The sequence below is a fragment of the Camelus bactrianus genome, chromosome 8 (assembly GCF_048773025.1).
Source record: "Camelus bactrianus isolate YW-2024 breed Bactrian camel chromosome 8, ASM4877302v1, whole genome shotgun sequence".
In the NCBI taxonomy this organism is placed as follows: Eukaryota; Metazoa; Chordata; class Mammalia; order Artiodactyla; family Camelidae; genus Camelus; species Camelus bactrianus.
The window spans coordinates 18,618,456-18,641,434 of NC_133546.1; the positions used below are offsets into that span (position 1 = coordinate 18,618,456).

A 22,979-nucleotide genomic window follows, 5' to 3' on the forward strand; every position below is an offset into this window, starting at 1 on the left:
AGGTAGAAGAGAATTTTCTGTAAGAAATCTGTCTGGTATTAATTCATCATTGACCTAGTATCATGGAAGTTTACTGTGTCTGCTCTGAATCTGAAACTCAGTTTGCTTGTGTGCTCAGGCTCAATTATATCCATTAGTTTCTTTTTAGTAGCATGTCACCAATTCTTCCACGCATACAGTCAAACTGGGTACAAATCCTAACGCTTTCTTTAGGCCTTCATTATCAGTCCAGTACTTCAGCCTTCCTAGACGCTGAGCCCCTTAATTTCTATTTTCACCAGTGCTCTGGTAACTGAAACGGAACTTCAGAAGCATTATTTCCCTCTTGTATCTTTCATTTTGCCCTCACTACTGGCTTTTTCCTCTCTGAGTGGAAACACAGCTGCCTTACCTTCCTAAAAAGAAATCTCTCAGCCCTGTTACTCCCTCAGTCTATTCATGGCTTTTTGGTTTACTTTCACTGCCAAAAAAATATCGGAATGCACTGCCTCATCAAGCACTGACTTTTAATCTAAGTTCCTAGGGCTATCTATGCAAATGCTCTCCTGAAGATCTGACTTTCTACATCAGCTTAGTACAGTATTGTCAGCAGCCTGCTGGACATTTCCAGCTGAAAAGCTGACATATATGTCAAAATCTCAATGAGTTTAAAACCTACCTCCTTATCCTTTCCCACTGTCCCCTCTGCCCAGCCCCAGCCAACCTTGGCCTCACTTCAGTCTTTCTGGTAATGGTCCTCCCAACCATGCCTCTGGTCCTCCACGCTGAAGTCTTGGGAAGCACCTCCAACTCTGCTCTTGCCCTGTCTCATACACCCCTGATAACCAGATATTTTCAACCAATTCTAACAGCCCAAATCAACTATTTCTTGTTGATTTTCCTTGATATTTCTATTCTTTGGTTGTTTATTGACTCTTGCTTAAAGTATTAATAATGTCATCATGCCTGGTTCTCCCCCCTTCCTTTCACTGGTTACCCTTCTGTGTCATACACTGCAGCCAGATTAATCTTTCTAAAGCACAGTGATGCACTCCCCTGCTCAAAAACATTTAATAACATCCTCGAATTTAGAAAGCAGCAAGTTCAAAATTTTTTGACAGGAAGTCCAAATTCTCTACAATCTGACCTAATTCTACCTTTCTCCTTTTAATAGGTACTGCTTGGTGACACTGGCTTAATTCCCTTCCTAAACTACTTCTGAAACTCTCCCTTTTGCCCACAATGCCCTTTCCTCCATTCTCACCTTGAGAAACACTCACCAGTTTGCCAGTTTTCCCAACTAGAAGTAATGTCTCCTAGGTCTGAATTACTACAAAGCTTTGTGCCTCTCTTTTAATAATAGCTTCATTCTACTTGTTTTCTTTTATTGCTACAGTAATGTAGCTTTATCTGCCTTCCAAAGTTCGAGTTTTTTTTAAAGGCATCATATATCTTTCATCTTTATATCTTTCTTTCCCCTAACAATGCACGATAATTTCCCCAAGATGTGTGCTATAACCTATTGTTGAATGAAGGAAACAAAATCCATAAATATTCATTTAAAAAAGAAAAAAACAAGTCTTGAAATCTGTAAAACACTGGCAAAGCAAAGAATGAATTGGGATTACTGAAAGCAAATACATTTCCTGTTTCCACAGCTCGCAGGGCGCTAGGACCTTTTACACCAAGAATTTCAAACAGCTGACATGGTAATCTATCCCAAAGGGGGCTATCCTTTTTCTTCACTAAATTCTGCGTGTTGTAATGAAATTAAAAGAAACCTTCCCCAGTGTTCTAAACGGGATCTATTTCCATCTATGAATGAAATATAAATACAACACTTCGCAAAGAATTTCAAAGGTACACTTAATATTTAAGTTCCTTAAATGATTGAAATAATGACTTCGTAGGCTCAAGCTTTACTGATGTCACTACTGTTTCTATTCAGATTGATAAAATGTAGTGCCAAATCAATTCTTTCAACCTTTCTCATCTTATGGATGAAGAAACTGAAAGTCAAAGAACTTAATGACTTAACTCATGCAGCTAGTAAAGTTGCAAAGTCAAAACCCATACTGTGTTCAGTCCTCAAATCGACAGAGCCACTCCTTTGGGTGATAAAATACAGCTAGTAAGAAAATAAGTTTATATGAGAGATTCTTTTGTAATTTTCTGGAAGAAACCTGGCTGATTAGGAACACTGCCATGGCAATTCTTTTTAATGCCTTTCACACAGTCAGCCCTCCATATCCACAGGTTCTGCATCTGCTGATTCAACCAACCAGGGATCCAAAAAATTTGGAAAAAAAATTCCAGAAAGTTCCTAAAAGCAAAATTTGAATTTGCCACATACCCAGCAATTATTTACATAGCATTCATATTGTATCTACAATGATTTACAGTGTATTAGGTATTATAATTAATCTAGAGATGATTTAAAATACAACAGGAGGATGTCCATAGGTTAATGCAAATACTTTAAGTCATTTTATATAAGGGACTTGAGCATTTTTGGAGTTTGTATCCCCAGGTGGGGTGGGGGGCTGGAACCAGTCCCCCATGAGTACCAAGGGATGACTTTTACTTGGTGCTCCAAACATACCTTACCAGCACTACTGTTATACTAGTATCTACAAAGTTGCTAATAAGCTCACTCTTATATTAAGTAGTTTTCGCTAATTTTTACATAAATGTGATTCAGAATGAAACAGATACCACCTGCAACAATCATTGTCCCGACATAAGAGCAGAAGTCACTTTCCAAAGCAGATGGGAGTTTCTACAATCCTTTCCTGTTTTCTAGAGTGAAGCTTCCTCTTTGTGAGGAAACATACATAAAAGATCCATTTCCAAATAAAATCCTATAAATGTTCATGCTTTATTTCCCTTGTATTAGATGATACAGCATTACAATACAGATAGTTCCTAATATACCTGTTAGAGATATCAGAACACAACATACACTATTAATCCATTTAAGAACAATAAACTGGTATCTATTTCTTATCAACTGATCCACAAATTTGTATATGGCTATTATTCTTAAATTTGGTGTCACAATTGTACTATTTTTTCTCAGTTATAGAACACCACCCGTTGTAAGATAAAACACTGGGGGGGGGTGAATCTTATAACTATATGTCAGTAGTTTATAAACAGAAAACATTCAACTCATTATTAATTAAAACTTCATGAAAAATGTGATTAAAATACTTGATATATAAAATGAAAATCTATTTATACCAAGATTAAGTAAATCACTGAACGGATGAGCAAAAATAAGGAGGAGCTTTAAATAAACTATACCTCCCCCAAAAGGAGCAGGGGTGGAGGAGGAGGAGGAGAAAGGGGGAGAAGAGAAGAAGATGGAAAAGGAGAAAAGGAGGAAGAAAGAAAATAAACATTTCTTTTCTGTAACCACCCAGATCCGCTTACCAGTTCCCCTGAGCTTTCCTAGGAAATGAAGCAGATATTTCAGTCTCAAAATGACTCACGTGTGAAGAGAATTTTACCTGTGAACGCTAGGTGAATCCTGTACCTTTCCTCATCAAGTGTCCCTGACATCCACCTGTTTCATATACACAGACTGCACTTGTTATTCAAATTATAAGATTCTGCATTTGCCAGCAAGGAGGGAATACACAAATGTAAGAAGGTAATCTCATTATAGTAAGTGCCATATTAAAAATATTAACTTTGTAAGTGCCACAGAAGTCCCAGGGAGAGGTAAACTAGTCCTGCCTGAAGGCATTCAGAATTCCCGGAGAAGGTGGCATCTGCGATGAGCCCAGAAGGATCAGTAAGTGTTTTCCAGAAGGCAGGTGTTCCAGGCAAAAGGAGAGGCACAAAGTCAGAAAAGTGCACGGTTTCTTTGAAGACCCATGAAAAGTTTGATGGTCTGTTCACATGAGTGATAAAATATTTCTTTCTAAAATGGAACTCAAATGGCTAGTCCCACTTCTACTGCTAATAATTATTAAATAAGTATATTACAATTAAATAAGCATTTTCTAGGTACGTTATCTATATTATAAGTACTTTATCTATAAAAGCTCATTTAATCCTCACAACAACCCAAAGAGGTAAGCACCACTATTACTACCTCATTTTACAGATGAAGAGACTGAGGCCCAGAGAGGCTGGCTAATTTGCCCAAAGTCCAGGATGCCCTTAGAGCCATGCTCTAAGCTATGTACTGAAAAGCCGGCCCTAATTATAGTGCACCAGCGCTACCCTAATTATACAAGGGTCTCCACATGCATGCCCGCCCCATTTAGTATATACTCTGGACAGAAACAAGGGGGAATCCCAGACCTCAAACTCATCTCCTGACTCCAGTTACAATTTTTTTTCTGGAAGAGGGGAAGGGAATTAGGTTTACTTATTTATTTTTTGGCTTACTTATTTATTTTTTGGAGGAGGTACTGAGGATTGAACCCAGGACCTCAGCATGTTAAGCATGGGCTCCACCACTTGAGCTGTCCCCTCCCCCGCCTGCCAGTTAGAATTCTTTTCCACTCCTCTCCTCTCCCTTCTTCCTTCATTGTTTCAGACCTCAAAACTGCCCTTTCACTCTGTGTGAATCCCTTATCCTCTCCTCATTCTCATGGTAATGTCACCAACAGGGCAGAAGGATTAAAAGAAAAGAAAGCAGCATCTGTGTGAGATAGGTAAATCCCCAGAGCTGTGTGTCCCCACATCACCAAGCCTCTTACCAGAGAAGGCAGATTTTCATGAAATGCAGAAACAGAGGTGCACAATGGATGGAAAAAAGTAGCTTAAAAAAGGTACTGTTTTGGATGCTATTTCTCCTTCATTACAACTCAGCACATCGACAGCAAAAACTATCTCCCAAATACTACATTTTAAAGTGTCATGGTTCTTGCCCTTTACAAACTATGCTTTTTCAAGTTGATTTTTAAAATAAGAAATGGCTATATGTCTACCATCTAAGCAGATGGTGCCTTTATTACAACAAGAACAGAAGCTAAAGGGGCAACAGCACACACACCCAGATTAATTTTCCTACTATAAGAGTTAAAGGAACTGAAATTGGAGCAAACACACATTAGCCAGTAAAATTCGAATGGAGAGTTTAGCAGCACAGGTGGGTACTTAAAAATGATTTAAATGAACTGGCACGTAGTGGTGACATTTTCCATTCTGCAATCACGGCCATCACAGTGTGTTATGATCTCATTAAAATCACAAGCTAACCCCAAATAAGCCAGGCTCAATATAAACAGAAGGCAACAAAAGTAAACTAATGATAACAAGATATTATACTCCTTTTGCATCCTCAGGAAAAAGGAGAAAGACAGACAGACACGTTCATATAGGCATACAGGATACCAGGCTCAGGGCTCTGGCCCAAGGGAAGTCTACACTTGAACAATATACGTAATGAGCTATTCCAGGTTTAAAGACTTTTTGGAGACACCAAATGTCCTTTCTGGGTGGTCTAGAGTTTAATCACCCACATGGTTTTAAACTGCTTCCTTATTTCTAACTCAATTGTAATATAAACATTAATTCACAAAAATCACACTCTCAGAACTGGGAGAGATTTTAAGAGGTCATGTAGATTCTCTTCTACCTCATGGAGTGAGTGAGCCTAACTTTGTCTTCTCCAGATTATATGCTACAAGTCGTAGAGGTAGGACACTTTATGTTTTTGCTAGATTGGCAAGCTCAACCAAATTCCAGGGCAACTTCACATACATTAAAGGAACTGTCCAGAAAATAAATCATGTAGAACAAGAAATGTATTCATCACTGTGTTTTTCTTGAGAAATTTCACAAGGCACATTAACACCTTTTTCCATGCAGACACCAAAACGTTCTTTAAGGGTAAACTGGACTTCTTCCATATCCTGGTTTAAGAGGTTTAAAGCAGTATTCTGCCTCATTAAGTAGTTATTCCACTTCATCCCATAATGGGTTGCATTTCTACACTGGCCAAATTGATAGGCAGAGTTCTCAAATGATAATGGCATCACTGAAAGTAGAAAGCACTGCCTAAGTGCCAACATTCCTAATGGCTTAAAAAGCAGCTGGACTTGACTAATGAATACAAAATTGTGGTCATACTTTTACTTATTGATTGAGAAAATTTATACTGAAAGCCGACCAGTCTATTGGCACAATGATAAAACGTGTACATCGACCAAGTTGGTATGAATTTGCTGTGCTCCTCCTTCAGTCACACAGACAGCAAATTCGTAATATGCTACTAAGACTTTGAGAGAGTCATTTATGACTTTAAACTTACTCTGGTTACAAAGCCATTAAATCTAATATAATGGGTTATTGCTAAGTGTCAAAATGAAAAGGTTTAGTTTTGAAAGACTAAATAGTTTAATTTCATCAAGAATCACACATGGTCAATTTAATTCTCACCTTGAAAAAGGTTCTTGAAAAAATATAAATTCTGATGAAACATGAAGCGTATTAAATATTACATCTAAAAACACCATATTAAATCTTTGAGTATAAATAAAGTATATTTGGTACATCCTGACTTTGGGGCTGTTATTATTGTGTCTGGTGATACAGTATCATGAGTGGCTCTTTAAAAGCACGTAAACGTAAAGTATTTCAATCTCCAAAAGTTCATTATGACCCACAAAAAACTGAACAAAGGTTTTCATAGTGCTAGGCACATAGTAAGCACAAAAGTAAATATCTGTCAAATGAATGAAAAGCTGGACAGATAAATAAAATTGAAATGGCGTTCTTTCTTTTAATTTCATGGTTAATTATTTTTGTATATTTAAAAAAAATTGGGGGGGGTAGGTAATTAGGTTTATTTATTTATTTGATGGAGGTACTGGGGATTGAACCCAGGACCTCATGCATGTTAAGCATGCACTCTACCAATTGAGCTATAACCTCTCCTTCATAGTTAACTACTGAATACTAAAATTATTTGAAGAAAATGGATTTTGAAACTCAACTTAGTTTTTTTAGTCTGTAACTAAAATGCAGTTACTGCACAGGGAACTACATTCAGTACCTTGTAGTGGTGTACAATGAAAAATAATATGAAAAGAATATATATATACACATATGCATAAATGAATCACGAAGCTGTATACCAAAAATTAACACAACATTGTAAATGGACTATACTTTAATAAAAATAAAAATAAATAAAATACAGTTTTTAATTTCCTGCATTTTCTACTTACCTAATTGATACACAGAAGTATAAATTCAAATTGAAGATTGGTTTGTAGCGGAGTACTCATACAAATCGAAGAAATATTTATTAAGGAATATCGTGCACAAGAAGACACTGTGCCCAGCAGTATTAACAGTGAAATAATTAGTAAAATTTAAAAATTTGAAAAAAATAGTCAGCCAAATAGATTTCCAAATTCTGAAGTAGTATGACATTACAGAGGAGGCGGAGAACCTCAGATGTATGTCCCAGTGCTTTTCTTTTCCAAAATGTGACAGTGACATTAAAAATGATTATCCTAATCATAACTTTCAAATAGTGACAGATGACTTCTCTGAATGGTTGTTACACCTTTTTATTTAGTTTGCAAAAAAAAAAACCATCTTCTGAATTACAATTTAAGTGCATTAACACTCATATATATTCTCTTCTTACAACACCAAGGTGCAATTTAATCAAAGCAAGCTTTTAGAGAACCAACACGATACAGTCAAATAAGGGATCTCCCAATGGACTGCTAAACCTGGGGACAGATTTTGATGATCTGGAGGAATGGTTAGACTGCATATTTCTGGTAATCCTCCTTAAATTCTCAGGCAAGCTCTGAGTGGGTGGCATTAAATTTGAGATAATGCTCCCTGCAAGAATACTCTTCAGTAGAACAGTAAATCTATCTGTGTAGCTTCTTAAATGCAAAGTGCACTATGCTTCAATAACCTGGCCGTGTAACGCAGGGCTGACGGACATTTATAAGGAGCCAAATAAAAAGGACATTATTTCTAAAGAGAGTCCAACTCAACTTTGGAGATGACCTGAAGAAGCACAGGGGCTAATAAGTTCACTCTAATGCAAACCCAAGGGCAATCAAATTCTTACAGTTCACCCACAGAGCATGGTCACAATGACTTTAAACTGGAAGATGGTCAAAGCAAATATAACCCAACCCTCATAGCCCTGGCTTTCATAAACAGCTTCAGCAGGTGTCTTCCTGATGCTGCTAAGAGGAATTAGTTGCCAAATACAAACCTGGGTACCAAATTGGTACAATATTTTTTTTTCCAGATTTCCAATCATACTAGTTTAAATACAAGGAATATCAAGTGAAATTACAATGATGGTTTTAGAATAATGAATTGATGGCAAGGATTGGAAAGCTGGGCCAATGGGTGATTTAAAATATTCTTAGTTTCTGTTATTAAACAGTTATCTGCATTCTAGAGAATGCTTCTCTTTCTATTCACAAGAGTTAAGGATGTAGTGGATCTAATTCATCCAAAACTTGTATTAAATCATTAACAACTTAAAACGTGTGGCCAGATGGAAGACTGAACACATTCCTGTCGAATATCAACAAAAACTGCCCTCTGATTTCTTAAGAGATCATTCCTACTGACCCTGAATGCAACCAACAGAATAACAGTATTATGGCACTAGTTCTGCTTGAAAATCAATAATGCAGGGTCTGAATTGAATTCATGGTGCTTTATTCAATAGTGGATTTCTGTTCACAGATTCAAAGGCAAAGGAATAGTCAACAGAAGCCACAAACTGTCTTCTCATACTCCTGACAGATTTCTTCACCAGGTGGTAGAGTGCCATGCGGGTTGGCGGTGCCGAAGCCCACCTGCGCGGGAGTAGAACCTGGCACAAGCAACGCAGGCTCGCAATTCACCAGAGCAGAACTGGCGTAGATTTCAGAGAGCCCATCCAATGAGCCAGTGGGCATATGATGTGGGGAAACGAAAGAATTCTTTTCACACATTGGAAAAACATTCTGGGTCTTTTCAGAAAATGCTAAGTAACTGTAGTAGTGTGGAAGAAAATCAGAGTTTAAAGTCTATCAAAGATGCTCACTTTGGTCAATTTTATGTTATGTGAAATTCACCTCAAATTTTCGAATCTTAAAAATAAAAAGGCTATCAAAGGAAAATCTGTTTGAGAAAATGCGAATTCCAAAGCAACCATTGATCCATGACTGAATAAGAAACAGATACAATTGGTTCACAATTGTGATTAGTACCACAGTGCTGGCTGCTACAAATCATTATGGTGTGTGGCTTAGTCCAAAGAGATTTGCTAACGGTTATTCCCACTCAGCTGTGTGACTCATTTCTATTATTTGAAGATATCTAGTAAGTTCTTTTCAAAACCCAGCCCCAAGCCCCGCTTTATTAAGTAGTTCTTAAGCCACAGTGCAAATTATAGTTAATTGTGAGAATTAACAATTCAGAATCAGTAATTTCTTCAGTGGTTCAAGATCTCACCCCCATATGCTGTATACCCCATACTTGTCTAGTTCAGAGTAACTGAGTTAAACACAGGATAAAAAGTGTAACTCCTTAGGGCCCCATGCTACTACTAATGAGGAGAGCAGCAAAAACTGCTTCCGGATAAAGGGACAGTGGTGCAGAGGTCTTGTGGTAGGAATGAGTTTGATGTGTGCAGGAAAAGGGGTCAGTGTGGCTTAGGAGTAGTGGGCCAGGGGAACAGGAGTGATTTTTTTTTTTTTAAATACTAAGGCCAGAAAGACAAATGGAAGCCTGATCATGAAGGACCTGGCAGGGTAGGTTGAAGGGTTTGAATTTTATTCTAAGTATAATGGGAAGCCTTTAGAGTGTTTCAAGCAGAGAACTGACATGACTTGATTTATGTTGCTAAAAGATCACTGAGGCTGCCGATTAGACTGCAGGGGAAAAATAATAGAAGCAAAAAGAACACTGAAATGGCTACCACATTTGTCCCTTAAAATGGTATGGCTTTGACTGATTATCACTGAAGATGGAGAGAAATGATCTGATTGAGAATACGCTTTGGAGACAGACCAATGTGCTTGCTGATGTGGACCGAACAGGGATGGAGCATAAGACAGGTGAAAAATGAGCAATCAAGCATTACTTACAGGGTTTTATTTTGAACTAATTCAGAAACTAATCCGGGGGTGGGGTTATAGTTCAGTTGGTAGAGCGCGTGCTAAGCATGCACTAGGTACTTGGTTCAATTCCCAGTACCTCTATTTGAAAAAGAAGGAAAAAAAGAAAAGAAAAGAAAAGAAAAGAAAAGAAAAGAAAACAAAGAAAGAAGGAAAGAAAGGAAGAAAGAAAGGAAGGAAGGAAGGAAGGAAGGAAGGAAGGAAGGAAGGAAGGAAGGAAGAAAGAAAGAAAGAAAGAAAGAAAGAAAGAAAGAAAGAAAGAAAGAAAGGAAGGAAGGAAGGAAGGAAGGAAGGAAGGAAGAAAAGAAAAGAAAAGAAAAGAAAAGAAAAGAAAAGAAAAGAAAAGAAAAGAAAAGAAAAGAAAAGAAAAGAAAAGAAAGAAAGAAAAGAAAAGAAAGAAAGAAAGAAAGAAAAGAGAAAGAAAGAAAGAAAGAAAGAAAGAAAGAAAGAAAGAAAGAAAGAAAGAAAGAAAGAAAGAAAAGAGAGAAAAGAAAGAAAAGAGAGAAAAGAAAGAAAGAGAGAAACCCAAATGAGACGCTAATCAGGATGAAGATGACAGGGTGGGAAAGGGTACCACATGAGCAGAGAGCTCCTAGGCCAGATGTCTTCCCAAGAAGGAAGCAGTCAGATGGGCTTTCTAGAAGTAATATCTGATTCTGCAGGGGAAGGAATTAGATAAGATACTCCTAAAAAGAAAATTCTACATAGTCAGAAGGAATACTATTTATGAAGGCTCAGAAGTAAAAGATGAGGTCCATACATTTGAGAAACTGAATTGTGGCCAAATAGTAAAGGAAAGGAGTTCTGGCAGTGATTTGTTGAAAAGGGTACAATTTGTTATGACATACATACTGATTCCTCACTGAAATTATAGTTCTACCAGTTTGGGACATTGCTTCAATAAAAGTATTTCTGAACAATTATAAGTTTTTCACACACTTATGATCGATTCGTAACAATATTCTAAATAATTTACTATTTTTTTCTGATCTTAATTTCTCTATCAATATTTTAGACCTTGTAAATGAACACCAGGAAAGAGGTACCTCTTATTTAAACTAAGCTTTCATAAAGGAAATAAAGTGCTCTCATTTGGAACTCTTCTGGAATGTTTAGGTTTTCTTAAGAATTCATATATTGAAAGACAGGAGCTATTTTTGTTTAATATCAGAATTGCTTCTAAACTCTTATAATTATCATGTAAATAACATCACTGGGAAGGGAACAACTTAGGAAAAGTTATATTTCTAACCTTATACAGACTCCATAGCTCAAAGAAGTGAAAGAAATTTCTCCCTCCTCACATTTCACATCACTGTGCAGAACATTCAACGACTTCACTTACAAGTTAATTGGCAGGATTCATTCTAACTAACCCACTGCGGGTAATGGAAGCACCACTAGTCACAGGAAGTTGACAGCCAGGCTCCTTGTATTCATTTATTTGTTCATTCATTCATTTATTTTGTTTGTAGAGTATGTAACTGACACATAATGCATATGATTATATCTGAGAAAATAATGTTTGTTTGTATATAATTTGGATCTTTTCATTCATTTTTCTTCCTCATTTGCTCATCCTGGACTCCGCTGAATCTTTTCCCCGTACTTTACTGTTTCTGTTTTAAGACATTTCAATTTATGTTCTTGTTTACCACCAAGAATCTCATTCAACACATTTGAAAACAGCACGTTTTGGAAGCAAGCAGAAAGCATTAAATACCAGAATTATACTACATACTCTATTCCATTAAAAAAATTAATGATGGACAAACCAAGTTGCTGACAGCACTTCTAGTGCTAAAAAGTCATTGAAAATTCAGAAAAAAAGAAAAAGGCTCTGATTCCTAATAAGAGAATCCATTCCTTCCTACAGTAAAGAGGCAGGGGAATGGGAGGAGAAATTAGTAACAGTCTGACAGATACTTTTAGTAACACTGGTCAGAATAAAGAAAATAGTGCTTCAAATATATAATATATATATTTAATGTGTATGTGTTTTTCCAATTTTTGCAAAATATGATTAAATCTTACCACAATTTTTAAAAGTTCCTTTCTCAATTTCCTAGTTCTTATGCTCCATCTAGGACCCCGAAGCTCGTAAGTAATCCATAAACTCAAGCTCACCATCATATCAACGTATACAACATTTAGATGAAAAAACACAGCTCATGAACTTAACTGTGGAAAATATACGTTATCCTCATTTGTTCATTAAAACTTTCAAAAATCTCATTAACAGTGGTGTTACTCTGTTATGTTTTTACTTACATTTAGTGCTTTCCATAGAGAACGTTCAACCCATTTATTGTCCACCAGGGAAAGGGATATATATATATAAAGCAGAAGGAAATTACTCTTGGTACTATTTTTGACTATGAAAATGCCATTTCTGAACATTTAAGACTGCCCTTACAGCTTTAAAGGAGCTCTCGTGTCATTAATTTTTTGTAAAGCTCCAATGATACTTTGTCGAAAATTCTCTGCAAACCTACATCCTTTATTAAATGAAAGTTGGCTAATATCACTTCGTAATACATGGGATGTGGCTCTAGCCCATATGCAAGGCAAGGATAGCTCCTAAAGTAGATTTTGCTATTTTTTTCAAACACAGCTGAAGGTAGCCAGAAAGGACCGATGGTGAAGGTGTGCAGCTATGAAGGATGTGCCAGCCCGGGACTCATGACTGGAGCTCTCTCCCCCATCACAGAACTTGCTCCGCTAGAACGTGAGCACCAGGAGGACAGGCCCTTTTGGGCAGAATGTGCCCATCACTGTATCCCCAGCCCTAGAACACTGCCTGCCCATAGCAGGTACCCAGTCGATGCTCTGTGAATGAGTCTGGGAATGAATAAACAAACAGATGAAAGAAGAAATGCATCTGCCTCCCCGCTGTGGATCAACGCAGAGACACCTTAATAGATTAGGGCTGTTTACTTGTATTAACTTTTCAAAACAATTTTTACTTCATTTTCCTGCAAATAATCCAGCCTAATTGCTCAGCTGTGTGGTTATGAAACATGAAGGCCTTGAAGATCATCTCTAAGGCCACTCCTGTAATAAATCATCCTCAAATTCTTCTCTCCCTCAAAAGAAAAAAAAAAAGTGTGTGTATGTCTGTCTGTCTATCTGTCTTCCCTAGAGGGTAAGGAAACCCAAATTTTGACCTCTAGAAACATGATAATGTTCCTTTCCTTGGATGGGGCGAGAGAAGAGAAAAGGATGAGACTCCACAGAAAAGGCAGCGCTGTCTTCATTCTCCCTCCATAAGGCCAAAACAGAAGAATTGAGTATTTCTTCAAAACTTCTGCATGTTCTGTGGACTCTCTTCAACTGAAATGAGTGACAGTCAATGAGTTTCCTCTGTCTTATAATTCTGTACTTCATTCTCTTAAAAGAGTGCAGAAATTTACTTAAATCCTCGCTGACTTGAATCTCACTGGTCTGGAATTCTCACAGCCCACTGCTGTCTCTGAGTGTGGCCTTCCACACGCAACAGAACTGCCCTTGTCAGCTTCGTGCTCTTCAGATGGAAATATCTTGGATATTTGGGCTTATTACTTACAAAAGAAAAAGAGAGCTTGAAGCAAAAAAATTAAATAATGAGTTCAATGATAAGATGGCTTAGATTCTGACAACAAAATAATATTTGGGAGTAAAAAATGATTAAACACCAGGACAGGCTACCAAACAGAGCTGCAGAATCACTCTCCCTGGACACTGTTTTTAAAAAGTGAAGCGAAATTTAACAAGTTACTGTCCTGTTTCTTTGCAAGACTTTGAATTTGTGGATGTCTCCTAGAGCTAGACTCTATAATAACATTATTGAGCACCATGATGGATAACAATTAAACATCACAAACCCTTCTCTGTAGGCAAAATTTGGTTAGTTTCATTATTGTGGACTTTCAGTATTAAAAACTGGTACACAGTCATGGCAAAAGAGATACCTCCCAGGAAAACTGCCCCCCAAAGTAAAATTAATTAAATTTGTACCATAATAAAAAGAAAGTGAATTAATTCCCTTCCTTGGGTCTGGTAGAAGTGAGGATAGTTTAATTAAGGTTACTAATATGTCTATGAAAATAAATGTCTCTGAATAAAAGGGTGGCCATCATAGTAAAACAGCGGAAGAACAAAATCTGGTAACAAGTCCTTGACATTAGTATTAGTCAAGGTTCTCCAGAAAAAATAGAACCAATATTTATATATAGATAGAGAGAGAGAAAGAAAGAGAGAGAGAGAGAGAGGCATGATTGTAGAGGCTTGGCAAGTCCAAAACCTACAGGCTGTCAGGCTATAGACCCAGGGAAGAGCTGAAGTTCAAGTATGAAGACAAGTCTGCTGGCTGAATTCTTTCTTCCCTACTGGGACCTTCAACTGATTAGATAAGGCCCACCCACATTATGGAGGATAATCTGTTTTACTAAAAGTCTACTGATTTAAATGTTTATCTCATCTAAGAAGACTACCTCACAGAAACGTCTGGAATAATGTTTAACCAAATATATTGTCATAAAATTAACATAAAACAATACACCATAAAATTAATCATCGTAATTTCTGAGCAGAGAGATAAGTAAACTGTAGGAAACACAAAAGGCCACTGCAGATGTGGCTTGTGTTACAAGGCAGTTGGGTGACCAACCATCCTGCTTTGTCAGGGACTGAGGGGGTATCTCAGGGCATGGGGACTTAAATGCTAAAAGTGGGAAAGTGCAAAGCAAAACCAGTCAAGGTCACCCTACAGGGAAGGATATTTTATCAGTCCTTGTCCTCATTTAAATCTCACCAATAATTCTTCCAGTTTGTCTCTGACCTTCTAAATTACATTTATATAGGTTCATGGGCATACCAGCCCTTGGAAAAGACATCCTCCAATGTAAATGAATAAATATGTTGTGGTTTCTACAGCAGTGTCTTGCAAATTTTGATATTGCATGTCGATCTCTAAGGGTACTGATAAAATCTAGGTGCCAGTCTTGCCATGAAAATATCATCAGAATCACAAAGAGCCAGAAAGCCTGTGGTAAGTCAGACAACCAGCCTTTACCTAGAAGCCCTTCCTCCAGTCTTCAACAAACACAACTGGTGAAACTTCAGGATGACTGGAACAGAATTTCCTAAATTGATTTCCATGATAAAAACTGGATCAAGGATCAAAAGATGTCTGGAAAACACTGAGAGAAACAAAGTCACATATGTTTCTTCACTGCAGGACTTTTCACAGCTTTGAATATATAATGTGGATTGCATGGCACCAAAGGAAGACATAATTTGCAGAATTTTTCAGACTACTTGGACCACAGAAATCACGTTCATGGTAGACATTTTAGTATCTCCCAGAACGAGGTTTAACAGGTAGCCAGTTTGTTAAACACAGACCTAACAAGATATATGTGGGAAGTATTTCAACTCATAAAAGTATTTCTAGAAACATAATTTCTGGTTCTGCACTGATGTTCATAAGCAATTATGCAGATTCCAAGTGTTTTGGCTCTTAGTTTTATGATTCAAATGTTGATTCACTGATGAGTTGCACCTTTAAAGAGAATATAGATGACTTCCCTTTTTTCACTCTGACATATTCCCAAGGAGCAAACAAGTGCGCAGCACAGACTGTAAAGGAGACCAAGGGCCCCACGTGGTGCAGGAGTCCCTCATTCCCGCCTCTTTAGAGGGAGTCCCCTGGGGCTTGGTGGGCAACAAGTCTGCGAGTCAGGAATCATAGGTTGCGAGTCAATGGGATACTTGTCAAATTAATCGAATTGACTTAATAAGCTCCACGAAACTTTTAAAGTTTATATTGACACTTAATCCTCAAATAGGAATTGCAGGATGAAACATCAAGGCAAGAGAGTAAGATTTGGGGAAAATTGTATGTTGCAGGTTGGGGGGGATTTCTAACTCAGAGGGGATCTAAGCCAAGTAGGATCAAACACACAAGGATCCAATGCAAGAGTGCTGGGTAACACACGTCTATGGCAATTTGGATCAATGCTAGTTTGACCCAGTAGGTATACAAGCTTTAGCACCAGATCATCTTGGAGAGAAGGTCTGAAGACTATTTCCAACACAATACAAGCATTCATACAAACTCAAAAACACATATTTATTAAAATGAGAAAATAGAATACTAGTAAAAATATTGAAAATGTCAGTGCATCGCACGGCACTTAAACTGAGCATTAGCTAATTTTAAATGATTGCTTTCTCTTACAATGCTGCCAATATTGCCAGCAACAGATGTTGCTACTGAAAATGCTAATTATTGTATGCCCTAGCCGCCATCCAGTTCTCTCTCCTGTCTGTCTCTTTTTTGGTTTGTATTAGCAACTACATCTGTGCACATATAAACTTCATATGATTTGAAGTTGTGTTTTGTGTAGGAAGACGTCACCACACTAGCATAACAAAGAGATCACTTATTTTATTTCCCAATTTTAAACACTGTTTTATAAATGGCACCAGCTAAAAGTTCACCTATGATCTTGCACCACTGTCACCTTGCAGGTCGATGGGGTATAATCAGAATTTATTTCCATCAGGTTCCAATAAACAAATACCCTCAAAATAAAATGTTAAAGACGTGAAAAAAATCACAAAATATATTCCATGTTAACTGCAGAGTTCACTTCAGTGTGAACTTAAATATCATTAAAACAGATATACAACTTGAAAGTTACTCTTTTTAGCAAGTTAAAAAGGCAAACATTTACAAAGAAAGAAAGGGAGATCCAAAATGAGAACAGAAAGCTATCTGAAATCCCCAAAATAATTTCTCCTGCTTAATTTCTAAACATCCTAGATACCAGAAAACTTAACCAGTATTTATACTAATGAAATCTGAAAGTGAAGATTTCTTACTTCATACTGATATTAAGTTCAGTTGTTAGACATAAAAGATGGAAAGTGAAAAAAATGGTGCACACGTTTAAGTTAAATAATTGTGAGATTAGCTGCAAGAAACACAGGACTGTAGCCTTTTAAAGTAGAGGTGACACCATAAATAGAATATTGATTTATTTCTAAGTAATTTTCTACATGTGATTGACAGGTTATCTCTTGCCAAACTGATGATAAGAGACAAGTTATTCAGTCATAATGAAAGAAGAGTAGGCACAGATCTGGAATTGGAACTTAACAATGAAATTTCAGGGGAGTTCAACGTCCTGCCTACCAAACTGACACTCTATCCTGATTCATTTCATCAAATACTTTAGAGTATCTACTCTGTGACAATGTTGGATATCAAGGCTGTGATTTTCAGTGTACAGCAAATCTTTGACAGTTGTGCTATAGAATTCTGATGCATGAAAAATCTATTTTTGTTACAAATTTTGTACCCTGCTATTTTGAATATAATTGTCAGAAATAAGTGATGAATTGAGTAGGTCCTACTCAATGGTACAAGTGGTACAAGGCAATACAACCAGGTCTAAGACCCAAAAGGTAATATTAAGCCAGTGCCAAAGAGAGATCTTGTGTTCACTGGGAGCTTGGAAGAACTTTTTTATGGACAGGAGAATTTTACTCAGTAGCAATAGACCTGTAGGGGAGCCAAGTATAGAACTGAGCTGAGCGGATCTTTCCATAAACATGACAAGAGACTAGGCTCAGATAAAATATTTGCAGACTTTAGTGATTTTAATTTTCACCTTTTAAAGCCTTCAAACATGCTACCAAACTGCAATACTTAGAATTAAGCAGTAATTACAAAATGTCCCATCCATCATACTAGGGAGACACATGATGGGAAAAAGATAAGTTCTCATAACACAAAGAACTTAAATTTGGTAGAAGAATAATAAGTCATCCATAATACTGTATGATTTCACTTATATGTGGAATCTAAAAACACTGAACATACAGAAACAGAAAGTACAATGGTGGTTGCCAGGGGCTGAGAAGTGGGGGAGATGGAGAGAGGTTGGTCAAAGGGCATAAGCTTTTGGTTATATGAGGAATAAGTTCCAGGGATCTGCGGGACAGCATGGTGACTAAAGTTAACAAATACCATATTACATGTATGCCAATTATATCCGAATATCAGCCTATAATTTTATCAAGTGTTCAAATAACATATAATTTTTAATGATTTAAACTCTTCAAGTCAAGTCATTGATTTCTCAAGACAAGATCATTCATAATTAGGTGGGAGTTATGCCTACTTCCTGCTCATCTTTTTCTCTCATAATTCTGTTTGGTCTTTCTGACGACTATTAGGGAAGGTGCAACAAAACATTTTGGGGCGATTGCCTACATTTGTGTGTCATGGAGGTCCTTGCCATGCAGTCTGTCTATCTTACGGACAACTTTCAGAGATACAAATTACTGTGCTTACCATGAGGGGTGGAAATAAGTTTCATACAGGTTGAAAGCGACAAAAGTGTGAAAGAGTGCCTAACTCCAGAGATCAAAGGCTCTGGAATTATATGGGAACAGAAGCAGAGACAAGGGAGCAGGGCTAGACACAATTCATATTCCAGAAAGTCTTGCATTTCAACCATAGTTCAAATCATTTAATTCAAACATACTGCATTTATGTAAATCTTATGAGAATATGAATGTCAACACACTACCCCTGTGCTGAGCGGACTAGACCCTTTCAGAATTAATTAAAAATATATGTGAATTCCTAAGGAAATATTAACTGTTTAAATAATGCTAAGACTATGCTTATAACTTCCACTTTTATTTTGAAGACTAACAGATATATCTGTGAATTAACATCTTTCAGAAATCACTGAAATATCTGATTTTTTTTTCATAAGATGTCAAAACTTTTTACTGTAGGAACTGAGACCTGCTATTTTGCTCTCAAATACTTAGGAAAACTATTTACTTCATAACTTCAATAACAGAATTGCTTCCTAAGAAATTTGAATTCCGTAACAGCAAATAGAGGTTGACCAGGTGTTGAAATATCAAACAGATGTATACCAGCTCAAAGAAAATGGAAATTTTGTTATAGACAAAGGGCCAATAAATATAAGAAAAAATTCTTACAAATAATCAGTGATTGTAATGTAAAACTATCAAATAGACAAATACTTTAAAATTATAAACTTCATGACTAACAAGAATATGGTGAGACTAATATTCTCATACACAATAGGAGTATATTTGGGGACAGCCTTTCCAGAAAGCCACCTGACAGTGTCTAACTTTTGATCCAGCAGAGCCATTAACATGACCTCATCCTAACAGAAAATAACAATCTGTTAGAATCAAAGGTTTATACACAAAGAATCTATTGCAGCATTATAAGATCAAAAATAGAAAAAAGTCATTTGTCCAGCTCACAAAACACAATGGAATATTTAACACTACCACAAAAAATCATGATTTTTCAATATAAAGAAACGTAAAAATGCTAATAACATACTGTTATGAGAAGAGCAGAAATCAATACTCAAAAAGACAAAAGGCATTATATAAAATACGACCCCAAATTTGTATAAATATGCTTCATACAAATGCATTTACACAAAGAAAAGTAAAATGAAATAGAAGACATTAATAACATTCCCTCTTGAGCAGCAGAATTAAATGGTAAGTTTTATTTTCTTCTTCCCTTCCTTCTGCGTTTTACAAAAAGAGCACATTCTTTTTAATATACCCAGGAGTAAAAGTGTTCATGCTATCTTTAAAACGAATGAAATCTGTTTCAATTTGCCAAACAAAATTAAAGGTGGTTTGCTATATATACACATGCATGTTTAAAAGCTGACTGCTATTACTATCTTTGACAACAGTATAATTCACAGAATTTTCTAAAAAACAATTTTTATACCAACTTCAAGATGAAAAATCAAGGCTCAGCAAAGGTAAGTGACAAACCCATTTCACTCAAAACAGCTTTTATGTCCAGAAAGATAATCTCCTCACTCTCCCTCCACGGATCCCTCCACTGTACCTCACTGCTTCAGAAGTACAGCTGTCCCTCAGTATCTGTGGGTGACTGGGTCCAGGACCATCACACGGAAATCCATGGATGCTCAAGTGCCTTGTATAAAATGGCATAGTATCTGCACAAAAGCTACACACATCCTCCTGTCCTCTCACATACTTGAAATCATCTCTACATTACTTACAATACTCAACACAATGTAAATGCCATGTAAAAAGTTGCAAATACTATATAAATAGTTGCTGGGTGCATCACAAATTCAAGTTTTACTGTTGGAAGTTTCTGGAATTTTTTTTTCAGATATTTTTGAGCTGTGGTTAGTTGAATCCGAAGATGCAGAACCCGTGGATAATGAGAGTCAGCTATACCTTAGTTCTTTATTTAAACTCCCCAAAGATCTTTTCAATGTAAAATAACATGCAGAACTATTTAAATGAGTGGTCTTCCTCAGTTCCTTCCAGCTCTAATCTACCATCTCATCTCCTGACACACACTTGTCCTAAACAGGTAGATATCAGGAAATGGGGTGGTGGACTCCCAGTCTTCAATTTCTGGTTTTTATTAAAGGAAACATCTCACTGTTTTACACAGTGCTTTAAGCCTCAAATGAGGTTTCTCCCAGACTGCGATAAATATCTGTTAATTTTAATTTAAAGAGCAGGGAGATAAATCAAGAGCAATTAATCAAGAGCACAAACTACAAGTTATAGATAAATAAATACATCTTGAAATCTCCCAACAACTCTGTCAGCTATTTACAGTCTCCGAATATGCCATTCCAATTCAGTCTTAGAAAGCAGTATAAAATACTTTCCATACAATTTTCAGTAAATAAGGAACAACTCTAGGTTTCAAATATTACAATTTCTATCATTCTTTCACTAGATGAGAAATTTCAGTTTATCCGGGAATATGAAAAGTGTTAGATATACTGAGGTATAAAAACCAAAAAGCTTAAAAATAGTAGCATGTATCCCGAAAGAACCATGCCATATGTGATTAAGTTAAATTATAAAGCAGCAGCTTTATATTAACTACTACATATAAAATAGATAAACAAGATCCTACTTGTAGCACAGGGAACTATATTCAATACCTTGTAACCTATAATGAAAAAGAATATAATGTATAACTGCTGTACACCAGAAACTAACACAACTTGTAAATCAACTATATTTCAATTTAAAAAAAGAAAAAAAATAAAGAGCAGCTTTTTAAATAGCAACTCAGAAGAAATGAGAAAATTAAAACAAAAAGATGCAAATATGAATAGCTTTTTTAATAACCTATTAGGAGTAAATTGCTTTTGTAATAAAGTTTACGTGTGTTTCCCAAGTGAAGACAGATTAAGAAATTAAGAACTTGTCTTGATAAATTTCTACCAACCTTGACAAATGGAGAGTCAAAGACATTATGTCAACACCCAAAGTGAAAAGGCCCTCAACCACCTCAACAAAAGTTACCAGTTCCAAACAGGATTTGGACAATCTTGATAAACAGGGGTGTAAACCAAACCTCCCTATTAGACTGATTTTTAAAGAATGAATGCCTTCCTAATTTTCTTTCTAGTCTGTATAGGAATTAGTAAACTATAATAAATAAGGTTATCAGTATTACATATTTCATGCTGTGGGAAGTCAACACTTCTGTTGTAGGTATGTGCAGCTTTTGTAAAAGGAAAATGAAGGTTTTAAAATGTCTTTCGTTCAAATTGAAATGAGCTAAAAGAATGAAAAGCTACAGACTCCGTAAACATTTATAATCAGGTAAATCAAGACATTTTTAGGCTATTTTGCATTTGTCACAGATGTAAGTTAACAGAATGTGAAAAACATACAAGGAGGGCAATTGAAATATTTTTTTAAAGATTCTCAACAGTTAAGTCTGCAGAGCTCCCAGTAATCTCTCCAACCTTTACCAAAGTAGAGTTGCTGCTATTTTTGAAACATTTTATAATGAAAAAATTTAAGGATACAAAATAGTTGAAAGAATAGTAAAATAAACACTCGTATACTGACAACCAGACTTAACAATTGTTTAGATGTTGTTATATGTGTTTTATCGACAGAGATATATTTTATTTATTTTTGAGATCTGTCTCCAAGTAAATCATTCACACCAACTACTTGATTCATTTGGTGTCAGTAGTACATCTCAGGAACCTATAAAATATACTTTTATAATATAGTCCCATAAAAATCCAAAAATAGAACATACCCTTACGAAAACAGTTCAGCCGTGGCCACTATTAATAGGTCCTAGGACAAATTGCCTATCTCCTCTTCTAAGACTCCGTCTTCTCATCTTTAAAACACTGGGGAGCTAAACTTGGAAATATCCAATGTCACCACTGGTTATAAGGTTTTATCATTTTAATACCCACAAGAAAACTGCTCTCACTGCCTTGTTCAATCTGCATATGAAATTCAGAGAAACTTGAAAACAACTAAAAGGTGCAAAACACCTGGCTAGAAGCAGCCCTCTACCCCAACTCTCAGTGCTGCGGATGCATTTCTAGAAATCACTCCAGGTCTGAAGTAAGGATGACGTTTGGCATCATTAAATTATTGAATTATTTAATCGTCATAAATTATTGATTCTCAACCACATGGGACTTCCTGAGATTTTGGTTTACTTTACAATTTCTCCAATATTTCACTAGCTTCCTATCAAGATTTGCTGCTCAGTTTTTATAAATAAGCATGATAGGTCATTAGGCTTCCATTAGAAGCAATTACTTCAAAAAGAGCAAATGTTTCCCTTTCTTTACCACCAACCACATATCTCCTACAATGACAGCCTAGGCAATGATAACAATCTAAGGCTGGCTTCAAATATTAATGCAAAATAGCACTACAGTCATTAATTCAAATTATTCAGTGCCCATCAAAACTTTACTCTCAAAATATAGACTAGGCAAAAATCACCTGAGAATCATCAGGAAGTTTAATTATTGAAATTCAAGAAAGATCTTC

At 36.3% G+C, this 22,979-nt stretch overlaps 1 protein-coding gene and 1 non-coding gene across 13 annotated transcripts in view; both read right to left on the bottom strand.

The window, feature by feature from the left end:
• Positions 1–22,979, bottom strand: part of UTRN (utrophin) — a 457,676-nt gene that overhangs the window by 186,841 nt on the left and 247,856 nt on the right. The gene's annotated exons all lie outside the window — the stretch shown is intronic.
• TRNAV-AAC (transfer RNA valine (anticodon AAC)) lies at positions 6,801–6,874 on the bottom strand. The gene has a single exon. It is a non-coding gene; the product is annotated as a tRNA-Val (tRNA).